We start from the raw sequence: 15,143 nt of genomic DNA, 5'->3' as shown, positions 1-15,143 counted from the left end.
ATCACCTTCACTGCGTCTCCAGAAGTTTTGCATAAAGAGAAACAGTTTTCTCTCTTCACCTTCTTCCAATACATTGATGACTTTTCTGCGAGTGTGTAACCAGATCTGTGTGAAATGATTGGTAATAGCAGCCTGAAGTAATGGGGGGAAAAACAGCTTTTATTCTCTTGCATAAAATGTCAAAACATGGATCAGACTGGCTGAACATCCAGAAATTCTTTCCATCCGATCACCGGATTTGCCAGCCATTCTAGGATGTCTTTTTCAAAAAATGAAGACGACTTGCAAAATTGTCTAGCTTGAGTAAAGACAGATACTGTTTCCAATAGGAGGGGTGAGTTTATTTTGGAGTTTTAGATTATCTGTTTTTGCAAGTCTTATATTTAGGGATTGCTTTTCATTCCAAAATAGTCAAAGCTGCTTTATATCACAGCAAAAGGTCCTTAAAAAGTGTCGTCTTTGTTTGTTTAAGTGAGACATTATCTTATTCATAGCATTTAATATAATCCTTTTGGAGTCTATTAGATCTTGTCCAAGTTGCTGATCATGTAAAATTCCAAAGTACTTAAAAAGAGGCCAGCAACAACACAAGGATTAATAAACAAAATATGACTGGCCAGCTTTATGGGCAAAGCAAAGTGCCCATTTGGGTATTTCTTTTTCTTATGTAGGTAAAAGGAGGGGAAAAAGAAGTTGATTATCCTTGCAGAGGGCAACTGGTAAAAATTGTAATTTGCATGGTAAATGGCTCTTCAGCGATGAAACTGAGAGGGAGAAAAATAAGTGATGTAAAATGTTCAAAAATTTATGAAAACCTCTCTGTTCAGGATTTTGTGTGTGTGTGTGTGGCAATCAGAATGAAAACTGGTAAGTATGATTATTTATTAAATTTGATGTTGTGTATAGCAGCTACAGATTGTGGTGACAAAATTCTGTCCGGGGCTTTCTTTGCTCTGTATCCACACTCAGCAAAACCTCAGGAAAAAACAAAAGAGCATTTGGAGAGCCTGTGCAGTGTGTGCTTAGCAAATTTGAAGCTTGAACAATTAGAAATGTGGCCAATGAGAATAAGAGCTGCTGTGTATATATACATGCTGCACATACATGCTGCAGTGAAAGAGCAAAAGATATTTGCCATCTGGAGAAGTCATAGATGGAAAGTGTTTGTGTGCTGAAACAGCCATAAAATAGGAAATCTGACATTATTTTTCCTACCTTTGGCAGTGGAGTTTGTCAATGTGTCCTTTGTTGGGAATGTGTTTTAGTGTCAGGAAGACACTCAGCCTTCGAAGCCCTCAACTTCTTAAAGTTATTGCCTCTCAGATGAAGGCAGAGCATATCTGAGAGCATCTGCTCTGCTGAATGCAACCAAACAGCCGAGCTTGAACCCAGAGGAAAACCGCACTCCTCCTAAGTAGTCATCAAACCCTCAGACTAGTTCCTCCGGTTAAACCAAGCCTGTCCTTCCACTTCACAGGGCACAGGCCCATCACCTTTTAATGCTCACCAGGATCAAGTCAATGCTTAAAACCATCAGTTATCACCACGCAGTATGTCTTATTCAGCATCACCTCTGGACTGGATCCTTTGCTGCTTAGCTTAGGAGGTGACATGTGGTTTGACTCAGCCTGGCCTGCCACTGGTTTGGCAGAGGTGCAGGTCCCATGGTGGCAGTGCACACACTCTTGTTTCGCATTCCTGAGAGACTGGATCTCTGCATCGAACAGCTTAGGAACTGAATTGCTTTTGGCCTGAGACTCCTGCTTGTGGGGGCAATACCCCACTTCATGGTGGGCTGCACCAACCAACCTCTGAAACCTGCCAGACTTCAAACCCATGGGGAGCCAAAGTTGGAGCCGAGCAGCCTGGAAAGTGGAAGGAAACATCACTTCTTTGCCAACTTAGCCAGAGGCTCCAGGCAAGGACAGAAGGCAAGGCTGAGTTACTGTTGTGGGGCAAGAGGAGCTGGAGAAGGAGAAAAAACCATGACGGGAGCACAGAAGAGGCCAAATGTCAAGAATCTCATCCTTTTAGATTCACTGGAGAAGGAAGATGCTTAATACAAAACAAGCGTATTTATTTTTGCTAGGTTACTCTTTGTGGGTTTGTAACAAACTTTTTCTATAATGGGAACGTTAGTGCACATAGTGTATATAGTATATTGTACATCATATAGACCATGATTTTCCCTTGTTCCCTGCTTCCCCAGATGCAGTTTTGGGCCTGAGGATAAAAGGTCAACCTCGCAAACATAGCAGTAGCTGCTTTTATTCAGTCCTTCCCAAGGAAACCAGGTGGCTGCTTCAACCAGACTATTTTTTGTCAGAAGACAGATTTACAATGGAAAGGCTTACCTCAAATGACCTTAGACTAAAGATGTAACCCACTCTCCTCTGTCCTTCAGCTTTGTAGCAGCAGATTTCTATATGAGTAAATAAGCCAAGGTCCAGGTGTTGACACCTATAGAGAATGATTGCAGAGCATTATAGGACATTGCTTTACACATAGAGACTATCTAACCTGCGTACTTGAAATAAACTTATGTTTCTAAGATTTAGTATTAGCAACTTTTCCATAGGAAAGGTGATATTTCAATTGGCAATTTCCAATTGCAAATAAAATACTACAGCTGGAAAAATATACATACTGGAATTCACAAAATTCCCATGAAAACAAGAGAGGAAGTCTTCTCCTGGTTTGAAGCTGTATGTGGAAAAGACATTAGATACTGTCATAATCTGAATTGAAGCCCGATATCTTTACCCTGTGATTAATGTGGAAAAACAGTGACTTAACAGGTAAAAATAATGTCTATATGAGCAGTCTTCAGCTTTTTATTTCAGCTTCTCAGAATGTGGAACTTTAGGTACTGCAGTGGAGCACATCACTGGAAAATGCTACTGTTTAAAGAGACTATCCTAGGGAAACATATAAAATCTGCTTGCTTTTTTTTTTTTTCTTCCTTTCTTCATAGCAGGATTTTAAGGTCATTGAGATCACAAGGAAGGAGAGGTAATGCAGAATCTTTTGGGCATGGTTAAGATTCAGATAGATAAACCCTAGATAAAGATCCAGATTTTCATATGGCAAGCCAAATCCAAACCTTCTCACAGCCATCCATGAGACAGATGACGGTCAGTATGTCACCCAATAAATCACCAGAAGAAAGTCCACAGATTCACATGCTGCTTTGATTTTATTTCCCAACAGTCTCAGAAGAAATGCCAGATGTTCTGATCTCACGTAAGGGAGTATGCGCTCTATACTGCGTGAACATTGCGAGTAAGAGCTGGAGTCCAACCAGCAATCCTACCTAGTAACCAACAGTCAAAAACGATTGACTTCAGTAGGTTTTTGGGTCACGTACTTGGATCCTGTGGATTCTGCCAACTCCTGGGTAGCAAGAGTGGTGAAATTAAACACATACTACACTGGGGGCTAGAAGAACACAAAACCATTGTGGCAACTCAACAGAAACAATTGGGTACCAAACACACTAAGATCTGGAATGCAGGGCTGCTTGCAGACTTTTTTTTTTTTTCTCACAGTGTCCTGGTTTCAGCTGGGATAGAGTTAGTTTTCTTAGTAGCTGGTAGAGCGCTGTGTTTTGGATTTAGGATGAGAATAATGTTGATAATGCACTGATGTTTTGGTTCTTGCTGAGCAGAGTTTACACTAGTCAAGGACTTTTCAGCTTCTTGTGCTCTGCCAGGTGCATAAGAAGCTGGGAGGGAGCACAGCCAGGACAGCTGACACAGACTGGCCAAAGGGCTATGCCATACCGTATGGTGTCATGCTCAGTATATAAGCTGGGGGAAGAAGAAGGAAGGGGGGGACATTGGGCGTGATGGCGTTTGTCTTCCCAAGTAACCGTTATGCATGATGGAGCCCTGCTTTCCTGAGGATGGCTGAACACCTGCCTGCCGATGGGAAGTAGTGAATGAATTCCTTGCTTTGCTTTGCTTGTGCGCACAGCTTTTGCTTTACCCATTAAACTGTCTTTACCTCAACCCAGGAGTTTTCTCAGTTTTACTCTTCCGATTCTCTCCCCCATCCCACCGGGGAGGAGTGAGCGAGCGGCTGTGTGGTGTTTAGTTGCTGGCTGGGGTTAAACCACGACACACAGTAAAAACTGTGGGCATCTTGGAGGGGCTGAAATTACCAGGAGTCTGCAAGTAATCATGCCCTGGAATGCCGGACGCCCAGCACTGGCGGAGAAGAAGCAGAGGAAGCCGAGGGTGCTGCGCTGTTGCCACAACTGGTTTTAATTGCTCCAATTACAGAACAAGAAACAAGTCCAGGTGCCATTGAAGCCAATGGTAAATCATTGGGTTTGGCCCTACAGATCTGCTTTTGTTACTATTAACTTCTCCTCGCTTTTCAGAAAATGGAGATTGCTTTTAGCGATATTCTAACTTCTCATCAACATGCTATTGTTACGTGTTATTTCTAGGCAATTCTACAACTGTGTATGATTCAATTTACAGAATGAAATATTGGCCCCAGTGCAACTTTCAGTTTTGTGCTTTTTATCTTTCAGATTTCTCACTGCTTATACTTACAGCTCTTAGTGATGCTCCGTTCGTTTTTTACATTTTTCTATGTAATGCCACCCGCTGCCATTATCAGTTTACCAGTACAACCCCTGGATTGTATCATATTCTCCGGTATACCCAGCTGGCTAAAGGAAATTTTCAGCTCAGTTTTAAGTGTGACGAAAAGAGTTTGCTGGATAGCACGTGCAATTTCAGATGTGACAGTCTGGCTCTCAGACTCCCTGATGCAAAGTACAGCAAAGTGTTAATAGATTTTGCCAAGTAATTGGCTTGGAAAGGAATAGGGGATTTAAGCCATCCTTTATTGGTAGAAACTCCAGACAAGTGAGCAACTCCCAAAGGTTTTTTGTGAAGGTTTTCAGTGTCTCATGGCCTATTGAATTTTGCATTTGTATTGCCCTGAGTGAAATTCTGTGGTTCTCATTACAATTTATGTATAACCTGCACTGTTTGCAGCCAAGACCCAAAGATGAGAACAAATCTCCACAGAGTTAAAAGCAGTGAAGAGGTAATCTGACCCCAGAGGCTAACAGGAGGAGAGTGACTGGAAATAGGGCTGGTTCAGGTAAAATCTGAACTGCCACCCATTAACCAGGCCAAAGGAAAGCAGACACTGGAAGACAGTCTCTGTCAAGCCTCTTAGGAAAAGGACAAGACTACAATGCCACATGCTCAGGACAGGCTCTCAGAATTAGACCCATATCAATAAAAAACTGGCCCTTCCTTCATCCTGTCTTCTGTTCCCTCTACTAAAGCCAGGGTCATCTGCAAAGAGTGCCCAAATCTTGAAAAGAGCTTATATTGGAGCGAGATGTCCTCCGAACAGTTTGCATCCTTTAGTCTTGCTCTGTCAGGTCACAGAACTCTGTGGCCCTATTTTTTTTTTAATAAGTAGTTGGTCATTAGTTCTTGGAGTCAAAAGCTGTGAGGGGAACAACAGATCAAACGTGTATTGTGTATATTAGAAGTGAACTAATTCTGCTCCAATAAATACCAGGTTTCAAACTCTGCTCAAGCATCTAAGGAGGAAGCAAATACCATCAGGAGACAGTAGGAGGGACATGGCAACAGAGCTAGAGGACAAAGGTTTGTTATTGCCAGGCAGCGTGGGAATGATGAGAAGAGGCTAAAAATTATTTCAAGGCAGAAAAACAAAAAGAAATGCAAAGAGTGGGAGAGAAAGGAAGAGATGGGAGTTTACCGCACTATTTTTTGGGAGCTAATAGTCAGGACTAGACTGGGGATGTAGCTGAGAATTTACTGTTTTAAGAAGGTCTCCACAGTACAATATACAGGAAGCCATATAGGGGAGATAGGAAAGCAGGTTCAAAAGCAGGATATGGTGCACGAAGCAACTCCTCCATATCCATCTCCAGTAACTGTACACATGAAGCAAGCCTGCAGGATTGAGCTCTGATACGCCAATTCTCACACAGACATAGTTCAAAAGAAAGAACAAAAACCCAGACAAGGAATGAGCCACCTTGATGTTATCAGTCCAGTCCTCATCCCTGCAGCCTTCCCCAGACCCGGCCTCCCTTGCTCAATCCTCTGCTTCTGGATTTTACATCACCTCTTCCTCTTCTCCAGGGCAAGAATGAGCTCGAGGCGGTTGGTGCTGCAATGCCACACACGTGCACGGCCTCACTCCTCGCAGCCAGATGCTAATTGCTGCAGCCATGCCAAGCAGGTAGCTACACAACGAGAGTCACAAGACAGAGGCATCAGGAAACAAAACCACAGCCATAACGTTTGATGGCACTTCTCCCATTATTTTTTTCTTGGTGCCTTAAGCAAAATGTCTGTACCTTAAAACAGCCTCGTCCAGTTTCAGTGTCGCGTCACCTCCCTCAAAGGCTCAGAAGCACTGAAATTTCATGGAGCAAACAGATCTGCTGGCTGAAGAAGTCTTCACTCTGCAGATCCTTTCTGTCTGCATCTGCTGTGCAAAGTTTTTAAACAGAAATCTTTCCACTCTTCCCCTGCTGGCCAGATCCTGATGAGATATACTGATCCCTTGCCTGTATGCATCCTCAGGACACATTGTTTACTATTAGTTTGAGATATGAAACGCTAATCACCTGTCAGCTTTGGATTATGATGGATCTCCTTCTGCCTGGTCCTGGCAAGGAGGCGTGAGACATTTGCTCACAGCTGCCTGACCAGCCAGGGAGGGCACAGGGCTCCAGGGGCAGAGGAGCTAATGAACTAACTTTCTCCCACCCCACTTGAAGGGTTTGCTACAAGAAAATATATTAGATATTTGTTTGCTCTGGCTGCGAGTGCACAATAAGGAAGAGTTTAAGGACAACTGATCCTGCCTTTGGGCAAGGGGACAACGCAGAATACTCTTGCTGGCTGTTCCCACCCCATTTTCTCCAATAAGGAGATTACGCCAACTGACTTTTGGAGTTACACACTAATAGCACCAACAAGCACCCCCCAACCCTAGAAACAGCCTATATAAAGGCCTTTCGCTGCTTCACCTCCTCCCCATCCTGCCATGCTCCAGCAGATTCAGATATTCCTAACAACGGGCTGGGGCCCCTGGGAGGAGCTGAGCGATCTGGCAGCCATGCCAGGTACTTGCAGGGTTTGATGTGGTTTCTGCTCGCTCCCCAAACCACCCAGCTCATCAGCAAGGAAAATGCTGGTCCACAGCATGTCCGCAGCATCACATGGGAGGGGACCAAGGTCTTTGGTACTTCCCTGGAAATGCTTCCATAGACACGATGATTTCTTTCTAGGAAGCTAAAAATCTCCAGGCGGTCTTTGCGACAGTGGGGCTCTGTCAGCAGACGTGCTTTTGTGGATTATTGTCAAAAATCAGATGCCTGTAAAGCAAGCCAGGAAGTGTCCGCTGGGGAAAGAAATCCCCTTGCCTTTCAAGAAAAGTTAATAAATGTCAGAGAAAAAATCTGAAGACATAATAATGGCTGTGAGGATTAACTTTCTCTTATGGCAGCAGTGCCAGATTATTTATTGGAGATAGATACATTTTTCCTATTTGTGGTTTGGTTTGTTTTTCTTCCTTAAAAACAGATAATCAAGGGTTTATGAATGAAAGGCACACTGGGAAAAAAAAATCAATGATGTGACACACAAAATTAAATTTCAGTGTCAAAAAGCTTGGATTTAGCATAGGAGGAAAAGGGTATTTCATGCAGGCATTCTACTGCAAAAAGGAAGGCCACTGGAGATTAGTGAGGAAATAAATAGGATTAATACATAAGGACTAAATAGGAAGGAAGTTTGACCTATAAGAAATTAATGAGGAACATACACTTGCCCTTTCTTTGCCCCCCGACGTATGAGCCGAACTGTATTTTATGGCTTTCAAGGTGAAGAGCAAGTGACAGAACAGCAAAGAAACTTTGCGAAGAATTTTTGCTTGGAGCCCTCCTGGGACTCTTTCCCTCAGAGACAGAAAAGGCTATATATACTAACTCTGCAGACAATATGCTAACTCTGCAGTTTTTGGTGATGAGCAGAGGAAGTCCCTACAGACGGCTTCGCTGGCACATGCTTCCTTCCTGCAAGCATGAGACAACCAGTGAAGAGGACTTGGTTTTGCACAGAAGCCACTGAACTGCAACTGAATAGGCCTTAGCTAAGTTGCCTTTGAAATCATATAATTAAAAGCCATAAAGAAAAACTTAAAAGGCATTATCCATTCTTTATATGCACACATACACACGCACAAATGCTGCCAGAAAAATTTGCTATTTCAAAACAAATTTACCACACAGCTCCAGATAAATATTTGGACGATTAAATGTCAAAAGACTTAATATAATTCTTATTCTGGAAATCACATTTTTTTATTTCTACATTGACCTCATCTTTTAAAAAAAGCTGAAGCACATTTAAAATAATTTGTTCTGTTTCAGATGGAATAAAATGCCTCAAATGAAGCTGACAAAATGAACTGCGTAATTCTCATTAAATCCCCTGTTTCAGTACCAGTTTTTCCCCATGCCCAATCCCTCTTTCTTTATTTTCAAGTGTGCTAACTTAAGCGGCTTCCTTTCCCCATCCGCTTGCTCAGGTTTTGTCCCAGAACCAAAAAATGGTTTCCTAACCGAGCTCTCTACTTACTTACGTTTCCCACTGTTGGCAGGGGCTGCCCATAAACAGGGGTGTCCCCTGAGAGTATCCAAGACCCTCGCCTCTGCAGCGTGGCAGCCCACCTCCATTTCCTTTGGTCGCTTTCTTTCCCTGAATACTAGGGGATGTTCTGATTTATTTGAAGTGCCTTAGCTGGCTGCCAAGAGGGGAGAAGATGTGTTTCAACGGGTCTAGTCACTGTATCCAAAATCAGGTGGAGCTCCCTGGGCATCCTGAGAGCACCGGGGTCAATGGGAACAGCTGCTGGGGTGCAGTGTGGGCCAGGCGTGAAGAAAGAATGGAGTTTCTGATATGTTCACTATAACAAAAGAGACTAGACAGGCCTACCTGAAAACCCTGGTCACCCTAGGTCCCATCATAAGCAGTGTATGAAATCCCATATCCCATATTCACAGCAAGTAACGCCTGATTTCTTCCTACAGCTCCACTGAAATCCAGCTCTCCTTCATAAGCAGAAAGTTGGCATAATCCAGATCTATTGTAAAAAAGATTTCATAAGTCACTTTTCCCCTGGTGCACATCCAGCAAATTAGGTGTGCACCACGGCTAGTGCACAGGTCAAGGCCAACTGCGTAGTGTCCCTTTGCCCGGACATGCTCATTCCAGGCTCTTCTTGCAGTGTCCTGCAAGGGCTGTAGACACTGAGGAGGGATTCTGCTCATGAAGCTCTGGGGTGACCAGAAATAAATAACAAAAAAGCAAACTGTACACTGTATTGTAAATCTCCTTTGGACCCAAGAGGGTGCGGCAGGTGGCTTCCCCCGGGCCACAAGCTTTTCACTCTCATCTGTCCAAAGAAGAAAGTAGAAATTACATCAACCCCATATTATGTAGGAAGGAGTCTGAGCCATGAGCTCTCTCTGTTCTTCAGGAAAGTCAGCTTAGACTGGTATGAGAAGGACATTCTCTGTGGTGGACTGGCCAGACCTCTGATTAGTGAAGCAGTTGCTTCCCAAGAAATCAGTGGGGTGGTTGTTTTTTTTTAGATTTGCCAATTTTTGCTTTTACTATGTCTAGGAAAAACTGGATCTAAAATTATTGGTGCAAAATAAATACGTCTGATCCCTGCCTTTCCAAATAAGAATGTTTCTGTCTATTGCACAACCAAAATGAGCAATATTTGAAATGCTTTTCAAAAAAAGTTATCATTCTGGTCTTTCTTGGCATGTTATTTAAACTATACCTAACAAATGGATTCATTTAGAAATCCACATGCCTTCCAGAGAGTAAATAAAGTTCTTATGTGAATAAGTTCCTATATTTGTTGCCAAGCTCTCAGGGAAAATGTCCGCTAATGGTTATCACAACATCAGAGACATGAGCCAAACTTTTGCCAATGCACTACATTATACTTTTGGGGGAGATGGAATCATATATTAAAGAAATAGCTCGTATTAGCCAGCAATTGTGCTGTGAAGAGCTGCACGGAGGAGATCACCCAGAGGGCATGGTCCCTCCTGATGGGCAGCAGGGCACAGTGCGATAGCCTGGCAGGGGGGTAGAACGGGGAGTTCCAGCCCTAATTCTGAATTTCTTGCCTTTTGTGGGTTTAAGCCATATGTGGACTCACCGAGTTTCTGATGGGTGTTTTACAGCCAAACTATAAACCCTGAAAACAGGGAATGATGATGGAAACACAGACTATCCCATAACCACAGTACCCGGCTCTTGTGGGCGCCACTATAGTCACAGGCTTACAGTTGAGTTTCAAATTATTCTATTGAATTACAGAAAGGGCTGTTATTAAGCTCCCCTCCCCTCGACCTCATTATATACAGTGGTTTGCCATCATTAAACCCTCTTTCTAACAACTTTTGTCTATAAACTGCTTAGCATATCAAGATTTTTCTGAACACTGCAATTTGATATATTCAGGAGGTAATACACTATAGTGAGACTGTGTGTCCCAGGATAATGCTTTCCTGCTGTCAGTTTAGGGCTGAGACATTGTGGATTTATGACGGTGAGTATTTTGGGGAGGTGGATTCAATTCCAACTGGTGGAGGTAGTCCTGCAGGGTGGAGTTAATCTTTGCTTGTTAAGAAAATTCTTGAGCCTGATGCATTTGTCTGGTAGCCAGCCTAATTATTAAAAAAAAAAAAAAAAAAAAAAAAAAAAAAAAAGTGTGGTATCACCTACATAGAAGTAAAAAGCAATAACCCAGTCAGGACACCCACTCATTTGTGGAAAGCTAAGTTTCAAGAGGTGCAAAGTATGGGCTCAGCTTCTTCAGCACGTTTGCAATTTCTGGCTGTGCAGTCATTTAGTGTTGCTGCACGTGACTCCACAGTTGTTTCATTTCACCTCCTGAAGTGACTGCAATTCAAGATGGGGCCATGGGAGAGAGAAATGCACCTGTTCTTGCATTGCCTATAGAGAAAGAGGACTGATTTCAGTTTTCGGTGACAAAAATGTATTGCATCAAGCACAGAGCTTTTTAAGAGAGCAAGTGGGTTCAGTTATTCATGAAGGCAAACTGAGATTTTGACATGACAGTCTTAGCAAGTGAACAAATTTAGAGAATTCAATAATATTTCATGAAAATTGCCTCTTTGGGAACACTTTTTGCAGCATATATCCCATTTCTTAGAAAAGCGAGAGCTTGCCTTAAGCAAACAAGTTGACTTACTGCAAGACAGCTAAAGGAAAAGAATAAGCTCATTGAAATCCCCACGCAGAGAAGCTCTAAGGGAAGGGACTCACACAGGGGTGTTTGCACAGTGCTTGGTACAATGGGTCCTAACCTGGTCATGCCCTTTGGTTGCTATTGCAGAGCAAACATTCCACAACAAAGAACTAGCAAGTAATGCTAGGGTCAAGTTAAGCTACCGAATCTGCATTGTCTGTTCCCTGCATGCTTTCTCAAGCACTGAGGTAGCTGCTACCACTGCATCCAAAGGCCGGCTAAAACCAAAGGATAACTCTCCTATTGGCCCCACTGGCTTTTGCTCAGGTGTCTGGTGCATCGGCCAGAATTTCATCAGATGCTTCCCATCATTCACAGGTGTTCCCACTGCTGTGGGAGGGCATTTCTGGGATGATGGAAGATTATCATCCCATAGGAAAGACTCCCATGCAGATGTCTTCAGAGTCCAAAGGGTGAGCTCTTGGCAGTGAAGAATATCTGCTAGACACCTTTGTGCTGCTTATACAGAATACCCTCTGATCAGCCAAAAAGCACAGCTTAGGAGAGTAGTCCATGCATATTGGTCAGTAATGTGCACCTGTGACAACTAAACTGCAAGTAATGTACCAAGTGACCTGCGGCAAATACGATGACTGCTCACAAAATTCCAGAAAACAAATGTATCATGCTCAGTGTTGAGCCAATACTGTATGAGCACTTCACAGAAAGATTGTCAGTAGTTCCTCACCAGCACCTGAAGCCCTTGTTTCTCTCTTCTTAGTAGATTACTTTTGGGATGGCCACCAGTCCAGCCCTGCAGAGGCTCTTCTGCCCAATGGGTTGTCTTCATACAAGCAACAGCAATAGCCTGATCCAAGGCAGATACTGCTTTCCTCATTTCGTATAAAATACAGATATTCTTCCTGGGGTCAGAGAACAGCAGGTGACAAGTGGCATCTGTAAGACCCTGGAGACAAATCTGAAGCTGTCTAGGTTTGGGGTGAAATTTCTTTAGTTTCACGTTCTTGTACATTATGTGATTTTTTAATAATTTTATGGAATGTGGCATATGTGAAGACCCATGGTGGCTGCAAGAAAGCAAATGTTGCTCCCCAAGCATCTAGCACACAGCACAAATGCCTCTGTGCGGCCCCACAGTGGACCAAGACTTCAGCACACACTGGCACAGAATCAGTTTGGCCAACTGGAAAATCCTGCCTTAAATATTTGACATTAATGGTGAGAAAGGGTTGGGAAGAAATCAAAAGCACGTCAGAAAGCTCAATCTAAAAAAAATATGCTATTCAATTTTACAGTTCCATAAAAACAGCAAGAGAGCAGTTCACAGCTGGCGAGAAGGAAGGCCCAAGCTCTTGGTTTCACTTCCGCCACTGACTGACGTTTATAAGGTTACTTATAAACAGTACTTACATAAATCAGTCAAGTCACAGTTCACACCACTGTCTCAAAGCAGACAAATATCATATATTTCTTGTTTCCTAAATGAGAAAGCCTGAGGTCAGGAACATGAGATGCATATGCTTCTCCAGTGGGTAATTCAGCCCAAAGCCAAGTGTCTGGTTTGCAAAGAGCGTGAACAACCTACTACAACCCAAAGAGAAGCCTTCAAGCTGAGGAAGAGCTTCTCTACTAGTTTGGATGCTGACATTTTTAGTAAGTACCTTGCAGTGCATTTTTGCCTGATTTAATCATAATTGTTGTTCTTCTAAATTTTTAATTCATTTAACTGCTATTCTGCACTTCTTGAGATATCCAAATAACTGTTTGTACAAGCCTGTATGCATAATTCCACCTGTCATGGAGAACTAACTGCTAGTGGAGAACTTGGTTTGAAATATTTCAGAAGGAATATTCGCAGGACACCCAGAACCCCTGTTTACACAGAGATGTTCCACACCGCTTGCTGAACTTCACCTAACAAGCCGCCTAGCACAGACCTTACATCAGTGGCTCTCAAACACCAGGGACCAGCAGAATTATTGATAGCCTGAAGAGCATGTGGTGCCAGTTCCTCCACTTCTGCTGCAAGAATCGGGATGAGAAGGCAGCAGAGAAGCAAGCACAGAACAGCAATGCAGAAGTGAGAGCAAAAGAAATTTCTCAAGAATAAAAGATTTTAAAAAAAAAAAGATCGTGGCTTTACTTTTTCCTCAAAGGATGAGTTAAATTAAGAACAGTTGCAATTACAGAAAGACTGCCTTGCAATTACTTTTGCACATCAGAATGTGCTGCAAGAGCTCCATGGGTGTCTTGGATTGAGGGAATGACCCAAGCAAGGGAGTCACAGTTAAAATGAGGGGCATTCAGCCACATTCAAGCACACCTTCTCTAAGGAACACGTTCCCTGAGAGAAAATTTTCTCAGAGCTGTGTTTGTCTCCCTTAGGAATGCCTGCCTTCCCGCTCCAGGCACCTCTCATCACCTTTGTTCAAATGGTAGAGAGGTAACCAGATACGCACGCTGACAGGGATGAGCTAGATGTCTCCAAAACATAGTCATTGTCTACTGTCTGTAGCTGTGATTTTAGAAGTGACTCTTCTACACCCTGCAAGAGAGAAGCCAAAGAGAAGAAAGCCTGTATAGGTTAGATATAGATAATTTAACTTTTTAAAAGCACTAGCTGTTCTCAGTTTCTCCATTTTCAGGAAGACAAACTTAATTACCAGGAGAGTTGCTCACCCAGAAGAGTTGTTCACCCCCAAGTCCAACAGAAGGCAAAATATGTTAGGCATACTATCCTCTTGAAAAGCAGGAATTTATGCCCTCCAAGCTATTATGGGAAACTAAGGGATGCTTTTACCCTGGAGAATACCCATGTTTTGCACACAATATTTAGGTGTGTATTTGGGAAATATTTGTTTGCCCAAAACAATGCAAAAGGAAAATTTTCTGGCGTGTACTGGCATTGCACGTCCTGATGAAATAGCAGCCACATGAAATGGTGGAATTGTGCATCCACAAAACAATCGCTCTGAATAGCCTAAGGCTATGTAAGTGTGTAGAAGATGAGTCTGTTCATCATGTTTTATCAGGCCTTTGAAGGCTTAGTATTTCTTCTCTAAAGCACATATTTTGATTTTGTGCTCCTGCTCCTTACATGCGGAGTCCCACAGGCAGAGTTGCTTCTGACAGACTTCTATACATATTTAGGGGATTGCTGCAAAACTACACCAGCTCCAACGCCATGGTACGTAGCTATAGACTGTGCTTTACCTAAGTGCATATGGCCACATGCACTGAATTTTACTAAAACCATGTAAATGAAAGGGAGGAGGGTGCTTGGTGGCAGTTTCAGGAAGGCACAACCAGATCCACACAAACACTTGAGAACAAGGTGCACACGACAGTGCTACAAAAACCTCTGCAGAGGTTTCATGGAGGTTTCCCAAGAGCGGGATTATAAAACTGAACGCAGCATTATTAATTTATTGCCTTCCAGGGACTGCAGATACATTTACTAGAGGATGTAGGGTTGATTTAGCCTATATGCAGCTTCATTTCTGGGCAAAGGAGTTCCTGGGGATTTTTCTTTTTTTTTTTAACGCAATAAAATAAAAATGTGCTGCTGCGGCCAAGAGAAACTGCAGACTGTTACTTATCTTTACAAGTGACAGCTTCCCTGATCAGACTCATTTTAGCATGGCGATCACAAGTTAAAGACGTGAGCCATTTCTCCCCTCCTACTTTAATCTATCAGCATGTCCTCCAGCTTTCCATGGTGTTGTCGCTCAGGTGATTCACATTCTCACACCTTGCTTTTGCCCTCCCCCTTCCACAGTCCTGAATGCTTCTCCCTCCTTAAAAACACAACC

The sequence above is a fragment of the Platalea leucorodia genome (assembly GCF_965183815.1).
Source record: "Platalea leucorodia genome assembly, chromosome: 3".
NCBI lineage: Eukaryota > Metazoa > Chordata > Aves > Pelecaniformes > Threskiornithidae > Platalea > Platalea leucorodia.
The sequence above is the reverse complement of the archived record's forward strand: the minus strand, read 5'-3'. Positions refer to the sequence as shown.